This window comes from Ziziphus jujuba, chromosome 11, assembly GCF_031755915.1.
Source record: "Ziziphus jujuba cultivar Dongzao chromosome 11, ASM3175591v1".
Lineage (NCBI taxonomy): Eukaryota > Viridiplantae > Streptophyta > Magnoliopsida > Rosales > Rhamnaceae > Ziziphus > Ziziphus jujuba.
The window spans coordinates 28661599-28685576 of record NC_083389.1 but is presented as its reverse complement, the minus strand read 5'-3'; the positions used below and the strand labels follow the sequence as shown (position 1 = coordinate 28685576).

At 32.1% G+C, this 23978-nt stretch overlaps 2 pseudogenes; one reads left to right on the top strand and one right to left on the bottom strand.

Annotated features, from left to right (window-relative positions):
* Positions 1–1402: 1402 nt before the first annotated feature.
* Positions 1403–7995, bottom strand: LOC132800058 (protein Ycf2-like; annotated as a pseudogene).
* Positions 7996–8130: 135 nt separating this feature from the next.
* LOC125419253 (large ribosomal subunit protein uL2cz/uL2cy-like) lies at positions 8131–23204 on the top strand (annotated as a pseudogene).
* The last annotated feature ends 774 nt before the right edge of the window (positions 23205–23978 follow it).

Here is a 23978-nt window from a genome sequence, read left to right as displayed (position 1 = left end):
TAAAATAATATAACATGTTAGATAAAATTAATTCAATCAATAACTTATTCATATTTATAATTTAAATTTTATAAATTTGAAATATGTTCACATGGAAAAATTATTGTAAATAATAAAAATGAACAGAGTGTGAGACGGAAGAAAATTCTAACATATTTTCTTGGTCACCACACCCCACATGCATGCCCTCCACTACTCCTCGGGCACTCCATAATTCAAAACATATTTTCTTGTTTTTTTTTTAACATATTTTCTTGGGTACTAATCAAGATGCCTCGCATGCATACATTCCGTTGCTTTACTGACACTCCATAATTTTAACATATTTTCTTCGGCACTACTCATTACACTTCACGTGCATGCAATCCAAATTTTAACATAACTTTTCAATGATTTGTTATTGTAACAAATAGCAACAACCATTTCATCCGACATGCATATTTTTTATTTTCCAATGGATTTACATCTTTCGTTAATGGAAATTTTTTGATTTAGTAAGTAATAGATCTGGTTGTTCACTGTTCAAGAATTTTTGTTTAGGCAGTTCATACCATCCATCCCTAATGTTTTGATCTAAGATTTCAATTCTTCCATATTTTAGTAGTAGTATATTGTTCCATGGAGTTGAGGTCCAAAATATGGAAGAAACGAGTGTTTCCACGACTCTATCACCCAGTCAATTCTGTTCCATTAAATCCCTGTTTCATGGACACATATATTTCCGGCTAGGAAATGGAAAACCTTTCTCTTGTTACATGAGTCCAATTTTCATTTCATCTGGGAAAAGCCATCTTTTTCTCAACAATGTTTTTGTTATTTGATCCAATAGTGTTCCATTAGATAGGAACAGCTTTGATAAATACTGATAACTTTCGGATGGAGTATTAGAATGGAAAAATTCATTAGATAATGAACTATTGGTTCTAAGTCATCTCTGGCGATGAATCAACAATTCAAAGTACTTTTCTTGCGTATTCTTAATAAACCAGCATTTATATATAGATGCAGGAAGATCTATTTGGGAAGTAAGAAGCCCCTTTGACATCTCTTCATCTGCAAAGAATTGTCGATGTGAAAACACAGAGACAATAGGCTAATATTTGAATAGGAAAAAAACTGGATCTGCAGGGTCCCAAATGAATTGGCTTATTCGAAAAAAGCCTTGTTCTTTGGAAGATCTCTATTGTGTCTAGTACTGCATGGTTCCACTATGCAAGAACTCTGAATCATTCTCTTGAAGCCCATCCTCTTCATCATAAATAATCCACTTGCCCCAAAATGACGTGGCCCAATAGGTAAATCCCAATTCTTTGGGCCTTTCGATACAATCAAATAGAAAGCCCCAAGGGTGCCATATTCTAAGAGCTCAAACTATGTGATTGAATAAATCCTCCTCTATCCGTTACGGGTTTAGGACTCCTTCTCCTTCCCCTTCTTTAAATTGTGATTCGTAGTGTTTATATAGAAATCTTTGATCAACGATAAAACAAGATCCATTTTGCATCATATGTAAGGGATTCCTTGGTTTGGGCCGAAGGTGCAATGTCACTCGATCATTATCAAAGTGGCTGTAATCTTTTTCTATTTATGAGGATCCCACCAGAGCGCCTTCTACTTCTAATAGGCCATGAACCGAGTCTAGGTAGAGACCAAAGGTCTTAAGCGACCGATCCAGCATAACAACTCAAAAGATAAAGTAGTATCTTCATGCTCGTTCCAAGTTCAAAGTACTGTTTGTACAAATAAGAATCCCCTACGTTACATGATTTCTTCTTCATATAGATAGATATAGGATCTATGAAGCAACTACTTAGAAGTACATTTTGTGCAACAGCCCTTCCTATATGATAAAAAAGGATCCCATGATCCTGAACCGATTTTACCTGGGATCGCAAATCCTAAGTTTATCTATGCAGAGCAGATCTAATTATATCAGTGTCTATAATTGATTTCTTTTGTGTAATACTAATTGATAAGGCCTCATTTGTTAGTGCTACAAGATCACGTACATTGGAAACCATGGTTATGGACCCGAATCAATTAGTATGGAACATTTTCTTTTCCAAGTGAAATCCCCTAGTATATGAAAGAGTGAAAAAGTGCTTTCGTTATTGTGGAATAAGAATTCTTCATATCTTAATGCATGTATTTAATTTATTCGGAGCTATTAGAGCGGGATCCACTTTTTTGGGAATATGAGTCGAAGCAATAACAAGAATATTTCTAGTGGAACATCCTTCAAATTCCCTGGAGAGATAGTTCACTAATAGACCGAGGGATAAGTAATTCGACTCATTCCCATCCAGATCATGAATGTTTGGAATCCATATTATGCAAGGAGACATTGCTTTTGCTAATTAGAATTAAAGAGTGATATAAAGTCGCTCTATTTCCAGCATCATATCCATAGTTAGCGTATTCATCATAGTGAGAAGCTCTAGCTCCGTATCAAGGTCACGTCGATGTCATCACTACCATTAATATCGTCACTATCATCAATATCATCAATAAGAAAACCCTTTTTATACAGGAACTTGTTCAGAAATACTGTAATGAAAGGAACATTGGCGTTTGTCGCTAGGTATTTGACCAAATAGAATCATCCAGTTCCTATAGAACCTTAAAATAACTCTAGAGAGGGATAGGGCTAAGCGGAGCGAAAAATATTTTCCATGAGATGGGAAATGAAAACTATTAGCCCCATAGGAGGTTTTTGAATAAGTGATTGTTTGATAATGAACAAGGAATATCCATTTTTCTGCTAAACAGGATGTATTCAACTCATAACTCATTAGATACTTTTTTATAAATGTCAAGTAAGTATCGTAAGTAAATTGTTCCCGGTTGTTCAATCATTTGATAACCAGAGTCATTCTTTGATAAGTGATCACTATGAGTCAGACTTAATAGAATTTGATCAATCCTTTTTTCTGTCATTAAAGTGGAGAACTGAACCAAGAGTTCTCTTTTTTTATCATCAATCGAATCACTGTTCAAGACCCAGGATTCTATTTTATCATCAAGCCAATCACCATTCACAGTTTTTCTTTTTCTTATCAATGAATAGATCTCTTCACTTGTATGACTTAGGTGTCTCTTATCTCTTGAAAAAGCGATTCAATTGATGGGATTTGGTATAATACTTATAAAATCGATGATATCGATGAGATTGATATACAAATATTTCTTTTTAGAATGTATTAATTTGACCCCATAAGCAGGACCACCACCTCATAGCATGTTGCTGCCAGAAGCAGAACCCCGTATTTCTTCTAGAGAATCTCCTAATTATTCCAGACCAACTAGAAAGAGATTCTTTAACCAGATAGAATTCAATTCAGATGTAGGATACCTATTCAGAAGTTTTTGCAACTCAATCATGTATGATGGAATCGTCAAAGATTTGACCCTTTCAAACTCTATCTGTAATTCACTATAGGCTCAAGAAACAAAGAGAAGGTGTGTCCAAACGAGATATCCAGCAACAAGAAGAAAGAAAATGATCCAATAGAGGAACTCCCGAACATTTGGTGATCTGAGATGTGTCAATATCAATCGTGACTCATTATTTCGATGAATCATTTCTTTGGATAGAAGAAGATTATGTAAACACTTACTCGAAATCTCACTTATCAGATTCCATTGTGGAAGACATAGTTTTTTTCTAAAGAATTCACCATGATATATCTAATCCAGGCATAATATCATGAAAAATGGATACAAATTTTTGGCCGCTACTTAGCATCGACAATAGGTCTGAAAAAGTATCTAAAAATATCAAATTTAGATATTTGTATCTTGTCGAAGTTAGGAACTATGGCATATATGTTTCGAATATATTCCATTTTGATAGAGTTGAAAAAAGCACTATCTCGTTGAAAGGTTCTATAATCGCCCTTTCTCAAGGCATTTCTTTAGACAAAGACCTATTTTTTCCTCTTTTCGGATGGTAAATATTTCTCAGAACATGGAGTGTGAATCAAACCCATGTTTAAATTGAAATTGAGATACTGATGCAAGTTCTTCCCTTCTGAATCAGACAGATTCATATCTAAAAAGGGTTGACGATATGTTCTTTCAAAATTGACTATTTGTCCCTCTGTTAGAAGTGTTCTAGAAATGTCTGCGATCGATAAACAGCACTACGAATGAATGGATCGGATCGAATTGGAAAATGGAAAGAGTTGTACAAATTTTCATCACCATTTTGTGGAAAATCATTAGGTATGAATAAGTTAGACACCTGTAACTCGATCGGTGAAATAGTATCTCTCTCCAAAAAAACATATATATTTTTTTTTACCACCACGCAAAGAAAATATATTGTTGCGAATGAATAAGATATCGAGGAATTGTCCATACGTAAAGTTATAATTATTGATACGGGCCTTTTCCACATAAAAAGGGAATCCTTTGTTACAATAGAAAAAGAAGTGATGTGGATTGTTCAAGAATTGAAGTTGATTTGCTTTATAAAAAGAAGATATCAATGAATTTTTATGAAATGATTTCACGGGATTCCGACAATTGTTTTGATCGTGGGATATCATTGACAAATAGTAATCCATGTTATCAAAAGATTTTCTACAATTATTTCTAGTATGGAATGAGTCAATCATCCACTTTGGTATCTTATTGAACAAAAATGGTGATATTGTTCCTCCATTGATCAAGAATTTCACTTTTTGGGAAGTATCATGATCATCCAATGAGAAAGGTTTCCATTTTTTCAAACGAACGATTTGAAGACCTATTGATTCTAACAACTGAGCGCAATGATCATTTCGGACCTTTCAATTCATGGAGGTGGATCTTGGGCCTATGAATAGGAATATTCCTGAAACTCACAAAGAAAAAAGGAAGTGAGTTAGACAAAAAGAGAAGAAACTTAGACAAAAACAGAAGTAACTTGGACAAAACGAAAGGAAGTGACTTAGATAAATCTTCTTTTTTTCGATAACCTCAAACTAATCAATCGAATATTGATTAATATGTAATCGATCAAACATTACTTGAAAATGAAAATGGCTCTTCTGCTCAGAAATGAAATGTTCCAAATGTTCCTGTAAATTCTTGCTCCCATTGGACCGTTAGTATCTCTATGCATTAGGATCCCGATTCATGGATCTCTCGGTTCGAGAAATAAAAATAAAAAAAATCAAACCATTTCTTCCGACTCTTTTTCAAATTTGATAAATGTTGGTTGATCATTTATTTCATTATAGTTCTATGATTCAGAGTATCATTTCCTATTTGATCCCTTTGAATTCCATATTTGAAGTTGTGATCGGATCTATTCATTAAAAAGAATCGATTCAATACATTTCTCAATACATTTCTTATGTACCCATAGGTACTATATTGGATTTGAATCAGATTTCAGATCAATCTATATTGATTGACTGCCTCCATTATGTTGTTGCTACCAAATACCATTATTTTTGGTTTTGTATCTTCCAAATCATTCCTGCAAGAAGTCTGGACCCATTTTGTTCTGATCCTTCGATAAAAAGGTTCATTTTCTTCATAAAAAATAGGAGGTAGAACCAATAAAGATTTCTTTTTCGATTCATCCCTGGAGTTGAATACCTCATTTAAGAATTGTTTTTTATCCAATCTGTAGGAATCAACAGAAAAGGCAAATCCCTTATGATACACCAAATCCAGCTCGATTATTGATAGAGTGAATAGATATGCCATTTCTTGAACTTCTTATTCAAAATCGTGGTGTAACGTGTATCCCTGCTGTTCTGGTCATGGAATAGATGAAATAAATCAAAAAATGGATATTTGTTCAAGAATGAAATCTTATTGGAACTATCCAATTCATCCTTGGGAACCATATCACATCCCCGGATCTGATGAAATAGGATGAATTGAAACGGTTTTTTGTAAATACATAAGTATCTTGAATATATTAACTATTTCTTTATATTCCAATCGCCTGAAAAAGACAAAAGAAACATCTTGTTCTTTCTTCAACAATTTCTGATCTCTAGTGGACCTCTCAGTAGGATTTGAACCTAGATGAAGTTCTGATCATTTATCAGAGAAAAAAGAACGAGTGGATCTTGTAGGATTCCCAAGAAATTCTTCGATTTCTTCAGGAAGTAGATGATTATTCATCTACTTCTCACATTTCATGAATAGCCAGGACATTGAGGAATATCCAGAAAGGCATTTAGGGAATCGGTCTGATTCTATCACAGTTCGTGTCATTTGAAAAAAGGAAGGATCCCAAAGAATCGATTTTTCTTTTAGTTGTTGAATCTCTCTTTAATTGATCAATGTGGGATATTCTGAATCCTCATTACTAATAGAATTGAAATGATCTCTAGATCGACCAATAGATCCTTTCAAGTGGCTAGAATCCGTTACTTGAACAAAACTAGATCTTATGGAATCATATTGAATATTTGATGATATATTCCGTACCAACCACACATTGTCTAACCAAATCCAATTCTCTCTCGATATGTTCCTTAAAAAATCCGATTTGTGCAGATTCTTCCCCCAACTAAAGAAGAGATTTTGGCAGAATTGCCACATATGAAATTGAGCACAATTTTGCAAAGAAATAGCCCACTTATTTCTCAAGAAGAGATGGGAAACATGCTCAATATCATTTGATTGAATAGTTGACCCAGCTCCTTGTTGTTTGAAGAAACCCTCCACTTCAATTGATATTTTTTCATGAAAAGCAAACATGAGATAACAAAGCCAGTCTTTCACTAAGATTTCGAATAGCTGTCCCGAATTCAAGTTGATTATGTTTCGCCTTTTTCTCAAAGAAAGACGATCAAACAATTCCCAATCATGGTCCTTGTGGGTCAGATCATCCATAGAATATACAAAAAGAAGCTCTAGATATTTGATATCTTTCTCTTTGAATCATATCTCAATTCTAGTGACTGTTTCATTAGATATCTTACAACTAGAACCCTCTTTTTTCTGATCCAATTCCTCTACCACCGTGAACCCCAGTTAAATTAAGGCATGATACACTTTTTAGTTATTGGGAGAACCAAAATACTCTCTTTTGGATGCAAGAAACAGCTCTTACAGATCTTGTTTCCTTTTGGAAGGTACAGGAGTGAAACAATCAACCTATTGATATTGGAAGACCCCAAAAGATTCTTCCAATGTATCATTTCTAGGTCCAATGAAATTCATAGGTATAGGAAGAAGCCCTATCAAATAGAGATTTTTTTCTTTCGACCGTCTTTCGATTGTTAATACTATATATAAGGACCACTACTACAAATAGTACTACACCTTTGATCGTGAAATATCGATTGCTTGTTGAACCATGTAAATGTGAATTGCATGAGAGTAGGATAATCTAAATTCGGGAGTCCAAAAGTTTTACAAAATGATCTTGATGGAAAAAAATGTGAATGAAAGATCCCACTGAATTCAATTGGGTCCACGAATCTGAAATGGTAAGAATTCTTGATCTCTCTCAATATCTCTCTTAATTTGAAAATCCATGATTTGAATTGATGTCCTTTTATTGAGTCCTCCTAAATTGTATTGATTTATCCTAAAGATTTCATTTGAATTGGAATTTGGTTATTCACCATGTACAAGGCTCCCCACTAAGCATCCATGGCTGAATGGTTAAAGCACCCAACTCATAATTAGCGAATTCGTAGGTTCAATTACTACAGGATGCACACCAATGGGACCCTTCAATAAAATAAGTCTATTGGAATTGGCTCTATATCAATGGAATCTCATCATCCATACATAATGAATTGGTGTGATATATTCATATTGTAACATATGACCAGTAAGACCTAGCATTCTTATTGAGATTAGAACTCATAGGGAAGAAAATAGATTTATGGATGGAATCAAATATGCAGTATTTATAGACAAAAGTATTCGGTTATTGTTGAAAAGTCAATATACGTCTAACGTCGAATCAGGATCAACTAGGACAGAAATAAAGCATTGGGTCAAACTCTTCTTTAGTGTCAATGTAATAGCCATCGACTACCGAGAAAGGGTAGAATAATGGGACCTATTATGGGACATACAATGCATTACAGATGTATGATCATTACGCTTCAACCAGGTTATTCTATTCCACCTATTAGAAAGAAAATAGCTTAAATCAAAATACTTAATAGCATGGCATTACATTTATACAAAACTTCTACCCCGAGCACACACAAAGGAGCCATAGACAGTCAAGTAAAATCCAATCCACAAAATAATTTGATATATGGGCAGCATCATTGTGGTAAAGGTCATAATGCGAGAGGAATCATTACCGCAAGGCATAAAGGGGAAGGTCATAAGCGTCTATACTGTAAAATCGATTTTCGATGGAATGAAAAAGACATATATGGTAGAATCGTAACTTTAGAACACGATCCTAATCGAAATGCATACATTTGTCTCATACACTATGGGGATGGTGAGAAAAGATATATTTTACATCCCAGATAGGCTATAATTGGAGATACCATTGTTTCTGATACAGAAGTTCCTATAAAAATGGGAAATGCCCTACCTTTGAGTGCAGGTTTGAACTATTAATTTACGTAATTGGAAGTAACAATTAGGTTTATGACGAAACCTAGAAATCGATCACTGATCCAATTTGAGTACCTCTATAGGATAGACTTCAACAAAAAACTGTAGAGTTACGACAGCAAGTGATTGAGTTCAGTAGTTCCTCATATAAAATTATTGACTCTAGAGATATAGTAACATGGAGAAAACAAAATTGTTTCAAGCACCGACAGAACTAGAAGTGGCCCTTGTTTTAAAGAGAGGAGGACGGGTTATTCACATTTCATTTGATGGTTAGAGGCAAATTGAAAGCTAGGCAGTGGTAATTATAAGGATTCTCAAGGGGAAAAATAGAGATGTCTCCTACGTTACCCGTAATATGTGGAAGTATCGACATAATTTCATAGAGTCATTCAGTCTGAATGCTACATGAAGAACATAAGCTAGATGAAGGAATGGGAAGACCTAGGATGTAGAAGATCATAACATGAATGATTTGGCAGATTTTGGTTCCTATATATCCACTAATGTGGTACTTCATTATACGATATATATATATAAGATCCATCCGTATAGATATCATCATCTACATCCAGAAAGCCGTATGCTTTAGAAGAAGCTTGTACAGTTTGGGAAGGGGTTTTGATTTATCAAAAAGAAGAATCTGCTTCAACAGATATGCCCTTAGGCACGGCCATACATAACATAGAAATCACACTTGGAAAGGGTGGACAATTAGCTGAAGCAGCAGCACTGTAGCAAAATTGATTGTAAAAGAGGGGAAATCGACTACATTAAAATTACCTTCTGGGGAGGTCCATTTGATATCTAAAAACAAGTGGGGAATGTTGGGGTGAACTAGAAAAGTTTTGGCAGAGCCGGATCAAAATGTTGGCTAGGTAAGTGTCCTATAGTAAGAGGAGTAATTATGAACCCTATAGACCATCCCCATGGGGGTGGTGAAGGGAGGGCCCTAATTGGCAGAAAAAAACCCACAACCCCTTGGTGTTATCCTGCAATTGGAAGAAGAACTAGAAAAATAAATAAATATAGTGATAATTTGATTCTTCGGCGCCGTAGTGAATACAATTTGTTTCTTCGTCTTTACAAGAAAGAAAAAAAAAATAGAAGTAATTAATTGTGACATGTTCATTTAAAAAAAAAAAAACAATCCTTTTGTAGCGAATTATTTATTAAGAAAAATAAATAATAGTCACTTGGTCCCAAGCATCTACCATTATACTAACAATGATCGAGCATACTATTGCTATCCATAATGGAAAGGATCATATGGTAGAACATAAATTAGGAGAATTTTCACCTACTCTAAGTTTCCGAGGACATGCAAAAAATGATAACAGATCTCATCATTAATAATTTTTTAATAAATACAAAACCTTGTGAGAAAGAAGAAAAAGACGGACCGATATATAGAAAAATACGCTATAGGTGAATTTATAGATATGTCTACTCACAAGGTATGAAGAGTAATTGATCAGATTCGTGGGCATTCTTATGAAGAAACACTTATGATACTCGAACTCATGCCCTATCGAGCATGTTCTCCCATTTTAAAATTGGTTTCTTTTGCAGCAGCAAATGCTAATCACAATAGAGGTTTCACCAAAGCAAAGTTAAAAATTAGTAAAGCGGAAGTCAACGAAGGCATTACTGTGAAAAAATTAAAACCTCAAGCTCGGGGACAAGGTTATCCAATAAAAGGACCCACTTATCATATAACTATTGTACTGAAACATACAGCTGTACGTTATTATACAGACTATTTAAAGAACAAAATTGTCTTTGAAGAATTTTAATGTTAAATGACAAATATTTTTTATAATAAAAAATACAAATAAAATATGCCATATGATGCTTAAAAAACCATGGATGAATAAAAAGAAGTACATCAATATGACATGTCATGCTATGTATAGTAGCCGGGGATTATGGGACAAAAAATAAATCCACTTGGTTTCAGACTTGGCACAACCCAAGGTCATCATTCTCTTTGGTTTGTACAACCAAAAAATTATTCAGAGGATCTACAAGAAGATCAAAAAATACAAAACTATACCAAGAATTATGTACAAAAAAATATGAAAATATCTTCTAGTGTCGAGGGAATTTCATGTATAGAAATTCAAAAACAAATCGATTTGATTCAAGTCATAATCAGCTCATCGTGAACTAATAACCAGCTCATCGTTTTGCATTATCTAGATATAAAAAACTGGTCAAGATACGATATATTGGTCATATCAATGTAGCAACTGAAATCTTTTTTGCATAAACAAACAACAAAAAAGGAAAAACTAATTTGAGTTTGAGTTGTAAAGAAAAAAAGTATGCGGATAAATGGAAGGATGTGAGAAGGAGCGAAAAAAAAAAATATCAATGATATATGATTCCAATATGTAAGGTCTATGATTCATCTCATATCTAGGAATGTAATAAAGCATTAATACTGATTGATCTATAATTATACAAATCTGTTCATAGAAAAGAATTAAGACCACGAGCTAATAAATACTAAGAGGATTGACTCGAGAACAAATCAAATTTCATTAGGGGCTCCATTCTAGAAGTTAGTCTTAACCATTAATTGAGAAGCGATGGGAACGATAGAACTTGTGAATACATAAGATTATACTGAAAAGGAATCTTAATGATTCATTGGGTAGGATGGTGGAATGAACCAAAAACCAATTCATTTATTCTGAAAGGTTATGTCAAAGACTAATCCTACAACTGAATATTCAAAGAGTAAATATCCGCCTATGAAAAATTTGATTTTATTGGATTTCTAAATTTTAGCCGATCTGATATGATAATAAAAAGCAAAACAAAATAAAGATTCATTATAACCTTATAACAAAATGACTTTATCAATACTATTATCTCTTAATGTATCTCTAAATAAAAATTCTCTATAAATCGAATGCATGTTTAGTTAGATATCAAAACAAAATATACAAATTTCTAATAGATTATATGAAATTTCAGAAAATCTCATGAATCAATATATTTTTTTAGTATATTATTCATTAAATACATAAATACAAATACATAGATGTTATTTTTTAATCGTTTCAGTCTCAAGGTGATACGAACCTAGGACGACCTGTGCCTAGACCTGTATTATATTAGCCCGGATCTAATTATGTTCAAGTTCTAATGGTCACTTTAACCCCTAACCAACCTGTGATTAGAAACCTTGGTATTATATAAGCCCGGATCATTACCCTGTGATCATTCATGATGGTTACATACCTTTTTCACACTTAGTTGCCCATCAAAACTCTGAAGTCTCCTTTGTTCTTATGTCACTGAGCATTGAAAGTAGTAGAACCTTCAAGACGTCTAACAAAAGGTAAATGATAGGTGATTAATGATAGTTTGGGGTGCACCACAATTTACAAAAATCCCTAGGGATAATGGAACCTAAAGCTTTGACACCAATATTGTCAGAGAACATTACCGAAACACTAAGATGGCCCAAACTAAGGAAAATTTCATTGGAAATTCAATAGAAAATCTAGCGCTATCTCCCATGTAAAATAAATTTTTCCAAGTTTTCACTCTGCATCAGAAGCACACTCCAATAAATTCATAGCTGGCCATACCTCTCATTTACTACAATTCCATAAATTTATAGCACTCCATAAATAATTACCACCATATAAATACAAATAGAAATACAATGTGCATCATCTTGGGTCCATAATACTAGTAGAGATAACAATTCAACTATAATAAAGAAGATAATAATAATAACAATAATTTCTATAGCATCCTTACTATAAAAAAATGAGTGTAAATAGACATATTTATATAAAATATATATATGTACACAAATTTTCGAAGGTCCATAATAGCTTGCTCATTGGTTGATATTTCTATCCAAAGGCTGAGATGCATCTGTGAAGGCTGCAATACCTATTTGAATGCTGATATACTTATCTGAAATCTATAATACATATCTAAAGGCTAAAATACCTCCTCGAAGGTTGAAATACCTACCTGAAGCCTAATCCGAATCTCTATCACAGGTATTGTATGAATATCACATGTACTATATGAAATTGCTAACTATTTAACTAGTTACCTATGCACGCACTTTTAAATCTAGAAAATCATTAATTAAAATAAACATAACACCCATACAAATATCAATGATAATGATGATGATGATGATGATCATAATAATAATAATAATAATAATAACAATAATAATAATAATGATAATGATAATAATAAGATAAAATAACAATGATAATATAATAAAATGGTATAATAAAATAATTAAATTCTGATGTTTAAGATTTGTTAAGAAAAAACATTAATTAAAAGTATGAATATATCTATAAATATAGAACATTGAAACCATTTATAGTTCATATAAAAATATATCAATTAAAACTAAAAATCACCCTATATGATGTACTAGTGCACAACTCCATAATGTCAACCACTCATAGGTATACTACTACCACTACAATAAGAGGTGGTTGCCTATAATGGCCATCGAACCTACTAATCTCGCAGGAAGCAGAAATATCATGATCGACCACCTGTAGGCATAGTCTTTATCCAACCACTTATTGACATAATTGAGTAACTACCATGGTACTTAATGCACCCGATGCACAATACAATATACCACTACTACCAAATGATATTTGGCTTCCTAACGACCACTTGACAAAAGAAGAAGGAGGGGGGAGGGGAGAAGAGAAGAGAACCTACACATGGCCCTTTAGCATCATAAAGATGTCAGTGCTGAATAACCTACCATCCTATGGCTAAAGGGAGGATGTCTAATGTCATCATTGGAAAATCTTGCCTGTCCTCACTCACCACAGTTCACAAAGGAACGACTAATATAACATATGCATTGATTAATATTATATATCTATCGAGAATACCAATATTATATGGTATATCTAAAAACTAAATAATCTCGAATAAATACAATAATATAAAAAAATATTTTTTCCACTGTTTATTTTTAAAAAACATAAACATATATTATAAGTGATTAAATAAATAAATGAAAGAAAATCATTTAGAAAATTGGATAACTTTTATAAAGAATCATTACCAGAAATCAATTTTCTCCATTTACACAATCATGCATATATATATATATATATGCATAAATTTAAACTCACATGAAAATAGATAAGTTAACAAGATACTACAATATAATTAAATATAGACAATTAATTTTGCAAAATCATAATTGTACGTACACACACACACACACACACATATATATATATAATCAAATTAAAGCATTGAAACATTTAAAGAAAAACCGAATAAATATTACTTCTTAGTTCTAAAATCAATCCAAATAAATAATTAAACGATTTCTCAAACCAGCTTACAATATCATAGATACATGGGGCATGTACATCAATATCCCGATTTATTTTTAAATATAGTGGAAATCTAAGTTAATAATAATATCAATAACATATGCATATGTATACATGTATATGTACATGTATATATATATATATGCACATGTAAATATAAGCATAGTTGGGAGAAGCCACATTAAAAATTCAAAGTCAAATAATAATAATTAAATATTCAATTATACCCAAATTACTTTAAACAAAACTACTTTTATATGACCTTTAAAAATCACAATCCAATGTTTAAAATTTAATGAATAAATAAATCTAATTCAACAAAAACATATCCATTTTCAATTTGTAGATATTTATAAAACACATCTGAATAATTTAGCAATATAAGTGTTAATAATATAAATAACATGTTAAATCTAAACTTCCTAAAATAGTCATGATCAAACATAATAAACATAACTTCAAAAATCCAAAAAAAAAAATGCATTTACAAATTCTAGTAATATAAACACCACAATTAATCAGATATTTGTTATAGATATTTTATAACTTAAAAATAGAATTTAAAGGAAATGCTTAAAAATAGAATTTAAAGGAAATACACCACTCACAATACTGACACTGCTTATCCTTGTTCTATAGCGGGGTCAACCATAAGTCTTATTTGGATGCGTATAATACATCAAAAACATTATTATTGCTCCCACAAAAATAATATAAATAATCAGAACTACAAATATGTGTTTAAGGTCTTAAATTTGGCACTTGTTGTCTAACCAAGTAGCAAAGCCCAATGGCCTATTGCCTTAAAATTGTGTCTTTTTGCTTTAACTCAGTTTAGGAAATTAAATATTCTTCTAGTTTCCTCTAATCGCAAATAACCTAAATGCATTGAAAATTACCTTGGAAACATTCCAATTACAATCCAATTTTATAGTATTACAGAGAATTTGCTCAAAGATGGAAAAATTTTAAATCCTCAACCACATTTGACAAATTTATACCAAATGAAAGCTTAAGAGACAATGATTAAGAATACTTAGCTCAAGTTAGCTTATGTCACAGGTGGTGGCTGGATCTTGGTCGGAAAACCATAGCCAAAGTTCAAGTTTTTGTATATCAAAAATAGGAGGGAATTAACCTAAATGAAGCTAAAAATTTAGGCTCAGGGGGTCTAAAAATTATGGAACAGGGGCATGGCTTGCTGAATTTGGCCAAAATCTGATGAAATCATCGATGAATAGAAAACTACTATCGTAGGCATCAAGAGACCGATCCTAGCAAGTGCGGCGGTGGCTTGACTTGAAAATTTAGGGTCTTGCCAAAAATTTCATCGGCAGCGTGTATGTGGTTTTGACCAGATAAAGGGTAGATCCAATCAAAACCAAGAGATAAAAAGTGAAAGTGAAAGAGACAGAGAGAGGGAAATAGAGCCCGACTGTTAGGGAAGGAGAAGAGAAAGAAAAAGAAAAAGTGGTTGGACACATGGTAGCTGTACATTGGTGACATATGGCACCTGTGAAGGATATTTTTAAACATTCTTTTACATTTTTTTTTGGATAAAAACTATCCAGGGATTAATACCAGTAAAATAATTATAAAATTTTATAAAGCTATAACTTTCAAATCCTAGCTTCAAATGAAATGTACTACTTAGTCTCCAAACACATATTAATAGGCACTACGCAATGAATTTTGGTCAACACCAAACCTTAACCAAATAAAAAATCAACCTTAGTTTTTGGAAGGTTGGATGGGAAATAATCTTATTTTTGGAAGCTTTCAAAGAAAATGGTGAGGATTGAGGAATTTGATTTTTGGTATTTTTTTTTTTTGCGAATGTATTTCTAGTGTTTATTTACCAAACATAAATAAATTTATTTATTTATCTTTGAATAATGCCCTAACATAGATTACATCTTATTCTATTGTGTGTTATGTGATCTACAATAAAATGGTGAACCCACCAATATAAAAGTCCATTTATTTATATTAATATGGTCATATACATTATAACTGTATTGATTTAGTTTGGTTTGAATTGGATTTTTAATGCTAAAAAATGATCTAAACTAAACCACATTGATTTTTCAGAAATTTAAACTAAACCAATATAACACCTTGCATTTACTAGTGAACCTGTCACTCCCTGCTAATATTGTCCTCAATTTAGCCATCACATTTGATATGAGATTTTTTGTCCAAAACTTCCCAAAAGGTCACTCATCGTAAGATTGCTTTCACTTGAGCAAGCTTAACTCTGGAGTTTCTTTAAACCTTAAAGCATGTTGAAATGTGGTGATCTTGCTACAATGTGCAAGGTAGTTCGGTTATACTTGCACTCTTTATTTTGCAACATCAAAGACCAAACATTATTTATGTTTATGCATTTTATTTTATCTTGTAATGTTTAAGAACAATATCCTTTTTGTAATGCCCTAAGCTCAATTAACTAAAGCTTAGGGCCTTTTTTGTCTAGTTGCTGGAATTGTATTTCCAGCAACATAAGTCCACTTCCTTAGATACCGTTTGAAGAAGGTTTGGGATTTGGATCTTAATTTTGTATATAATAAACTAGAAACACAGAGGAAGAAGCAACAAAAATAATGGCCCAATTTGGAGCTGGGAAAGCTGAGTTAAGCCCTAAACAATCTAACCCTTGTGCAGTTTTGTTGCCCAGAAATCTGGACAAAACTACCTCGGGTTTGATTATTTTTGAATGGGTAAATGGACTTTGTTTTATCTTCTTTTTGGCTAGAACACAGTTTAATATTCAAAAAGGCTTCCCTCCAATTTTCAAGTCAAATAAAGCTGGTTTTCAAAATCAAATGCCTTAGACAAGCTGAACTGCCCATTAAAGAAGGTTTCTTGCATGCCCAGTACATTGATTAGAGTTAGTTGAGATAGTTTGGCTTGGTTGGTTACTTTTAATGCTTTTGTATTTATTGCTCAATATGGCAGCATGTCTTGTTGTCTTTTTGATGCATTTAAAAGTATGAAAATTGTAATGAAAATGTTTAGGAAGAAAATATTCAAAAAATAGATTTTGAAAAAAAACATTTTTGGCTCTCTCTCTCTCTCTCTCTCAACTACTACATTTGTTTTCTTCTTCTTCCCAAAAGCTAACAACCTTCTCAAGAACCCTAAACCTCCATTCAAACCAGAAACAAAACCTTAACAAACCCAAAAAAAACAAAATCAATAACCAAGAACCAACAACAATCATTCTTGACTAACACCTTGAATGATTGTGCTCTAGGGTACAACAACATAAACCTACACCAAATTCCATCAAAGCGAACTATGCTTAAAAAACCCTAGCATTATGAAAATAAATGTTATTTTATTTGAATCATCTCCTAATCTATATTCGGGTGATATAGGATTGGACACCATGTAGCCTACCAGTGCCTCGCACCCACTCAAACTATTCATCAAAATCCACCCCCGCCCCCCTTTTGTGCCCCAACATTCTTGCTGACACTGATCATCACAATCAACCCTCTTTGGGCTTCAGCATCCTAGCTGGCACATTTTCGATCAGATACAAGTTCTAATACTGTTTGTAACATCCCATCAATTACAAGCTCTGATACTGTTTGTAACCTTATCTCCATTGGCAGGCCTGTTACTCTTTACCGATATTGTCCCCAATTTAGCCTCGCACTTTGTTTGAGATTTTTTTATTCAGAGCATCCCAGGAGGTCACCTATCCTTGGAATGTGCTCTCGCTTGGGTACATTTAACTTTGGAGCCCTATCGAACCCTGAAGCCACCAGCTTTGAAAAAGCCTCAATGTTATGCAAGTGAATATTATTACATTTGAATTATCTCTTAATATATACTTGGGTGATGTGGGATTAGACATTAGGTAGCCTGTTGGTGTCTCACATCTGCCTACACTAGCCATTATACTAATCCAATTAGAAGTCGGTTAACAAATTCGAACAGATTTGATTGAACCTATCTTTTCGATGATTGGTTTTTGAGCACTCCTAGGGGTTATATAAGCCAGGGGGCTGAGGCTAATAATGGTAAGTTCTCAAATTTAAATGAGAAAGGTAAAATGACCTAATAATACCCTTAATTTCTGTCCAAGTCGACAAATCAATTTCCCAAGACCAAAAATTAAATAAAAACAGTTTTCACTCTTGATAAAAACAAAATACAATTTATCATAAACCAAGTTTTAATAAATTCTCAAAAATTGTATAGTAAAAGGTAACTTAGTTGGCAAGAAAAATAATTTGGTACCAAAATTTAAAAATTTTACACAAGAAAAATTAAAGAAACAAAATTAGGAAATTTAAATCCAAACTTTCTAAAGAAACGAGAATTCGAGAAATTTACCTACCATTCTTATGAAGAGACTAGTAAAAATTTCAAAATTACACATATAAACACCAAAAATTTTCTTGGAATTTAAGAATTAGGAAACTAAAAATTTTTGTCAAGTTACAGAAATTAATTAAAATATTATTAACAAGAGCACTCTAATTTTCTCAACAAAACATAAAAATATTTTAATAATTAATCAAAATGAAGAACTACTTTTTTTTTTTCAAACAAAACAATTCAGTTCTAATTTTTTTTAAAAAGGTTGTAAACAATAATAGATATTTATTTTTAACTATGGGAATTTGATGCAAACCCGCCCGAGCTCGTACCACTAACAACTCACTGGGATACTGATCCGGTACGGATGAAGACTGGACTGATCACTAGGGCTCAAGCTAAGAGGTTTAAGGACAATCTTGCTGCCTTTATCCAGAAAGTAATTCATTCTCAAAAGGGCTTGTCCATACCTGAAGATAAAAGACCTGTTTTAAGTATCCAAGTGGTGGAAGCTGATACATCGGATACCCATACTTCGGACATTTTATATCATACACCCTTGCCTCAGACATCGAAACCTTGCCTTGGACATCTGATTTTGGACTTTCGGACATCGGATGTAACTTAGCTCGGACAGACATCAATGAGCTCGGCCAGACATAACTTAGCTCGGACAGACATCAGTTAGCTCGGCTAGACACAAGTTAGCTCGGACAGACATCAGTTAGCTCGGATAGGCCATAAGTTAGCTCGGACATCAGGCAGACATAAGTTAGCTCGGTTGAAAACATAATTCAGCCTAGATGTCAAAGTCAACTCGTTACCTAATTTGCGATTGACTTTATTTCTTTTTGGGTTTTTATTTATTTATTTTCTGGATAAATAACTTTAGGAAGGTTTTTATTTTATTGTAAATTAATTAATTCCTAATTTAATATAAAGAAATTAATTAATCAAACTTAGATTAGGAAAGGAAGTATAGTTGCGGCCAACTAGGTTTCTTTATGTGTGTGGCTGGTTTTTCCTAAGGTTTTTAGGGTTTATGTTGTTTCTTTCAAAACCTATTTAAAGGCTTATTTTTCAATAAGAATACAACTTTAATTTGATTAAGAAAATACTTGTGAGATTAATTGTCTCTTTGTTCTTTGAGAACACCTAAAACACCATTAGAGAATTGGTTGTTTTAGCTTGACTTATCAATAGGTTTTCCATCCCCTATTGTGGCGTCTACATTATACCAAGGTTTCTAACCACAGGTTGATTAGGGGTTGAGGTCCATTCCATTAGAACTTGAACTTAATTGAGATCCGAGCTAATATAATACGGGTTTAGGAGGAGGTCGTCCTAGGTTTGTATCAGAATTTGTGAAATGCGATCAGATAAGATACGCAATGAGTTTGAACTATGCAGTGTCTTCTTTTCCATTTAAGAATAACTAGTTAACCTTAAGTTTATATGATGCCATGGCTTAATTTTATTGGCGGAACAGCAACTGGGACAAGATTTTGGGACAAAAGATCCATGCCTGTCCGAAGTATCAATGTCAATTTACAGAGGATTTATGAAGTTTCCGTAGTATTGTTTGATGTACTATAAATAGTTTCTAAATCAATAATATTAAAGTTATCAAAATGTTTGTCAAACTTATTTACTAAATGATATGACAAATAATATGACAATTTTTAATTGATTTGTTTTTTTAATTTACCTATCTATTTAAATGTTTAATTTTTCATATTTTAGTTATATGAATATCTTTATAAAAAATATTTTAACACGTCTTATTTGATAAATAAATTTAATAAACATTTTGATACTACAGTGTTATTAAATAACCTGACATTATCTTATCGGTTTACGTTGATTAATATTTATTATCTTTCAAAAGCTCATTCGTCTAAATTTTAAATTATATTTAGTTGTCAATCAATATAATAATATATTATTATTATTATTATTATTATTTTTCAATAGCATATTCTACGTGCTCATCCCATGGGTCAATGACAGGATTAATATAAATGGGATTGTGTATCTACATAGAATATGAATAGAATTGTATATATAATGTTTTATTAATTGTATAAATTGTATAATGAATGAAATTATCTTGGATTTCTTCAATTCCTAGTTCTATTTTTTCTTTTCCTTTTATTACTGAGATTGAATATAAATGTTATTAAGAAGCACTCCACTTTTGTGGACATGACATAAACAAATTTAAGGTAGAAATCATTTTTTAACAAATCCTTTTTCACGAGTACTATTTTTTATATATTTTCTATTAAAAAAACAAGTTGCAAATATTCATATATATGTATTTTTTGAAATTTGCCGACTTTGTGAAATATTGTAGTGGAACACTTAGAAGGCTTGAATTAAGATTGAAATTATATATGTTATTAAATTATACATTTTATTTGGTCTGAGCTACGTAAGTGTGGTTGCCAGAAATATATTCATGTTGGTGCAGTGCTTAAGGCTCAGTTGTTATGTGAGCAAGTAGAGCTGTCTCATGTTGCTGAGCTTATTGCAGTTCTAAGAGCTCTGGAGGTTGATAGAGAAGCTGGCTGGAAGGAGATGTGATGTGAAAGTTATGTGAAGTTAGTGGTTCAAAGCTTGAAGACTGGTTTGAGGGCTGGGCTTCATTGTGGTTGCTGATGTTTTGTTGATTCGAATTAAGAGTTTGGCTCCTTTGTTTGACATCCTTTCTTTCTCGTGGGTGCATAGGTCTGTTAACGCCCTTGCTCACGATTTATGCAAAGGGAGTTTAATGTAAATATCGTGTGGGATCTGATCCCCCACTTTTATTTTGTAAATTTCGTTTAAGTCAGTCATCTTCCAAGTTAGAGTATCTCTAATGGTTTTTTCTATTGGAATTTATGTGGCATTGATTTTGAAAAGTATTCATACTTATATGACATTCTTTATATGTAATAGATAATGTTTTAGATAATTTATTTCCAATGGATTCTGTTTAAAATGTCATGAAATGCTAATATGTAATTTTTTATCTTAAAATTATATCTAATTAAAAAAACCAAAAGCTCACGCAAGAGTTATTTTTTTTTTTTTATCAAAAGTCAATCAAAATAAATAAAATATTGACTCAGCTTGTCTAACAGAATGTCCAGAAGTAGGCAGTATCTTTCACAACTTCTATTTCTTTTGTTACCACATCAGCTTGACATAACTAATGCACAGAACCATTGAAGATGATTTTTGTAAAATCTTATTTTTTTATCTGATGTGGCAAATGATTTTCAAATGAACATAGAGCCATTGGTGATGCTCTTACTTGACGATAGAGAGGACAATTTCACATGGTTTGACTTGACTTGATAATTTTTCCCCTACACATAATCAACTTAGACTTGAAGTAATAAACTTTATGGAAGCTACAACCTACAGTAAGTTTGACTTGAAGTGGTAAACTTCATGGAAGCTACAACCTACAGTTAACAACATTTTTATTCAATATAAAAATTTCAATAAAAAGAAATAAACTTCTATAAATTTCCTAGAAACATAAAAAGAATTATTAATTATTTATATAAGTTTAAGAGGTAATAAAAAGTGGACTGATAGGAAAAAGGTAATATAATGTACGTTGTAGAGGATTAATTTATAAATTTTCAGCAATGTTCTACATGCCAAATGCTTTATTAAATGATGTCACATTATTTTATTGTTTCAATATTGAATATCAATTTTTTTTTTTTGTATATATAAAAAAATACCTTCTTGTAGTATGAGAGCATATTCAATGACTTTATTTATTGCTATATTTTTTCTTTTGCCACATCATAAGAATAAACAATAACTTTTACAACCTCTTATCTACATTTGAATGATGTGAATTTGAACACCATGTAACTTGTCAATATCTTGCATATGCTCACATTGATCATCACAAAAGCTCTTTACATGGGTCAATGACATGAGCAATATTAATGGGATTGTATATCTTAATAGAATGAATAAGACTCTACGTAGGCCATATGTAGTGTTTTATTAGTTTTGAAAATGTATAACAAATAAATTTATCTTGGGTTTCTTTAACTCTTACATCTTTTTTTTTGTTTTTTTTCCTTAAGTTATAAACGTGAACATCAATTACTAAAATTAAACAAAATGTTACTAACAAGCAATCCACTTTTATGGACAACAGATAAACAAAGAGAAATCATTTTTAAACACATAATTTTTAGTACAATTTTTTGTTTTTTATTTATTTTTTAAATGTTGTAAACATTGATATACATATATATATTTGAAGTTTGCTGAATTTATGAAATATATATTGTACTGGAACAGTTGTTAGGGTTGAATTAAGATTAAAATAATATATGTTATTAAATTACACATTTTATTTGAGACTAAAAAAACATTTGGTGGCACATGGAAAGAATTATTTAGGCAAACTTAGTCCAAAATCTCGAGGAGAGAGACGGCAATTTTACACTGCTTTACTTACTTGACTTATCAGATCGATAATGCCGCACTGAATGAAGTGCTTGAGGACATAGGATCGACTTAGACTTGATCAAATAATAAACTTAACGGAAGCTATAGCCTACAGTCAACTAACAACATTTTAATCACTAGTTAAAAAGAAGATGCCTCTTCTTAGTTGCACTTCCAGATTATGATAGAAACTTATAAAAGAAAAAAAAAATTCAAAGAGCTGGCGTTAGCATATCTATATATATATATAGGAGTATATCTTTGAGCTTAGTAGTGTTGTTTCATTTATTTGTGAAACTTTGTCTGTTGTGTCAGATTGTAGTCTCCGATAACTTCTCTTTTGCTTCTTCTTATAAGCAGCCATCTTGCCATGGAGATGAGAACTCGGCATTGTTGCAGTTCAAGGACAGCTTTGTCATTGACAAATATGCTTCTTCTTATGAAGGTGCTTATCCCATTCTGTCAATTTCAATGGAGATAGTGAAGAAAGGTTTTTGAAACTAAGAAATCCCATTCTATCTAACCTAACTAATTTAGAATTTCTTCATCTTGATTTGGCTGATATGTTATATGCGGTACCCATTTCAGTAAAAAAATTATCTTCGTTATTGTCGTTATATTTATCAAATTGTAACTTGTATGGTGAATTTCCTATAGAAAATTTTCAACTGCCAAATTTACAATCATTTGTTGTAGCATCCAATGAAAGGCTCGCTGGATATTTGCCTGAATTCCACCAAAATAGTCCTATTAAAATTTTGATACTTGTATGTACAAGGTTTTCCGGTAGTCTACCTTCTTCAATCTAAAATCTCCACTCACTGGAGGAATTCTTTACTGATAGGTACCAATTTTCAGGACCTATTCCACCTTTGCTGGGTTGGCTCACCAAACTAACCAAACCAGATCTTAAAGAAAATAGTTTAATTGGTTACATTCCGTCTTCTCTTCAACAACTTACCAGTCTTAAGCTTTTGGGACTTGATGACGATCAGAAAAGTGATCCAATTCTATCTTGGATAGGAAATCTTACCCAGCTAGATATTCCTTTTCTACAGCAAAATGAATTTTGTTGCACGATTCTACACTCATTATCCAAACTCATGAATCTTAAATTTCTTTCTTTAGTTGTTGATAATTTTAGGACATGGGATGGTAAAATTTGACGTGTTTTTTAAAATGAAAAAATGTGCTTGCCTTAGAAAATATTATCTTGTCGTTTCAATCTGAGAAAGGAAACATGAATGCATCATTTCCACAGTTAAAGGTTCT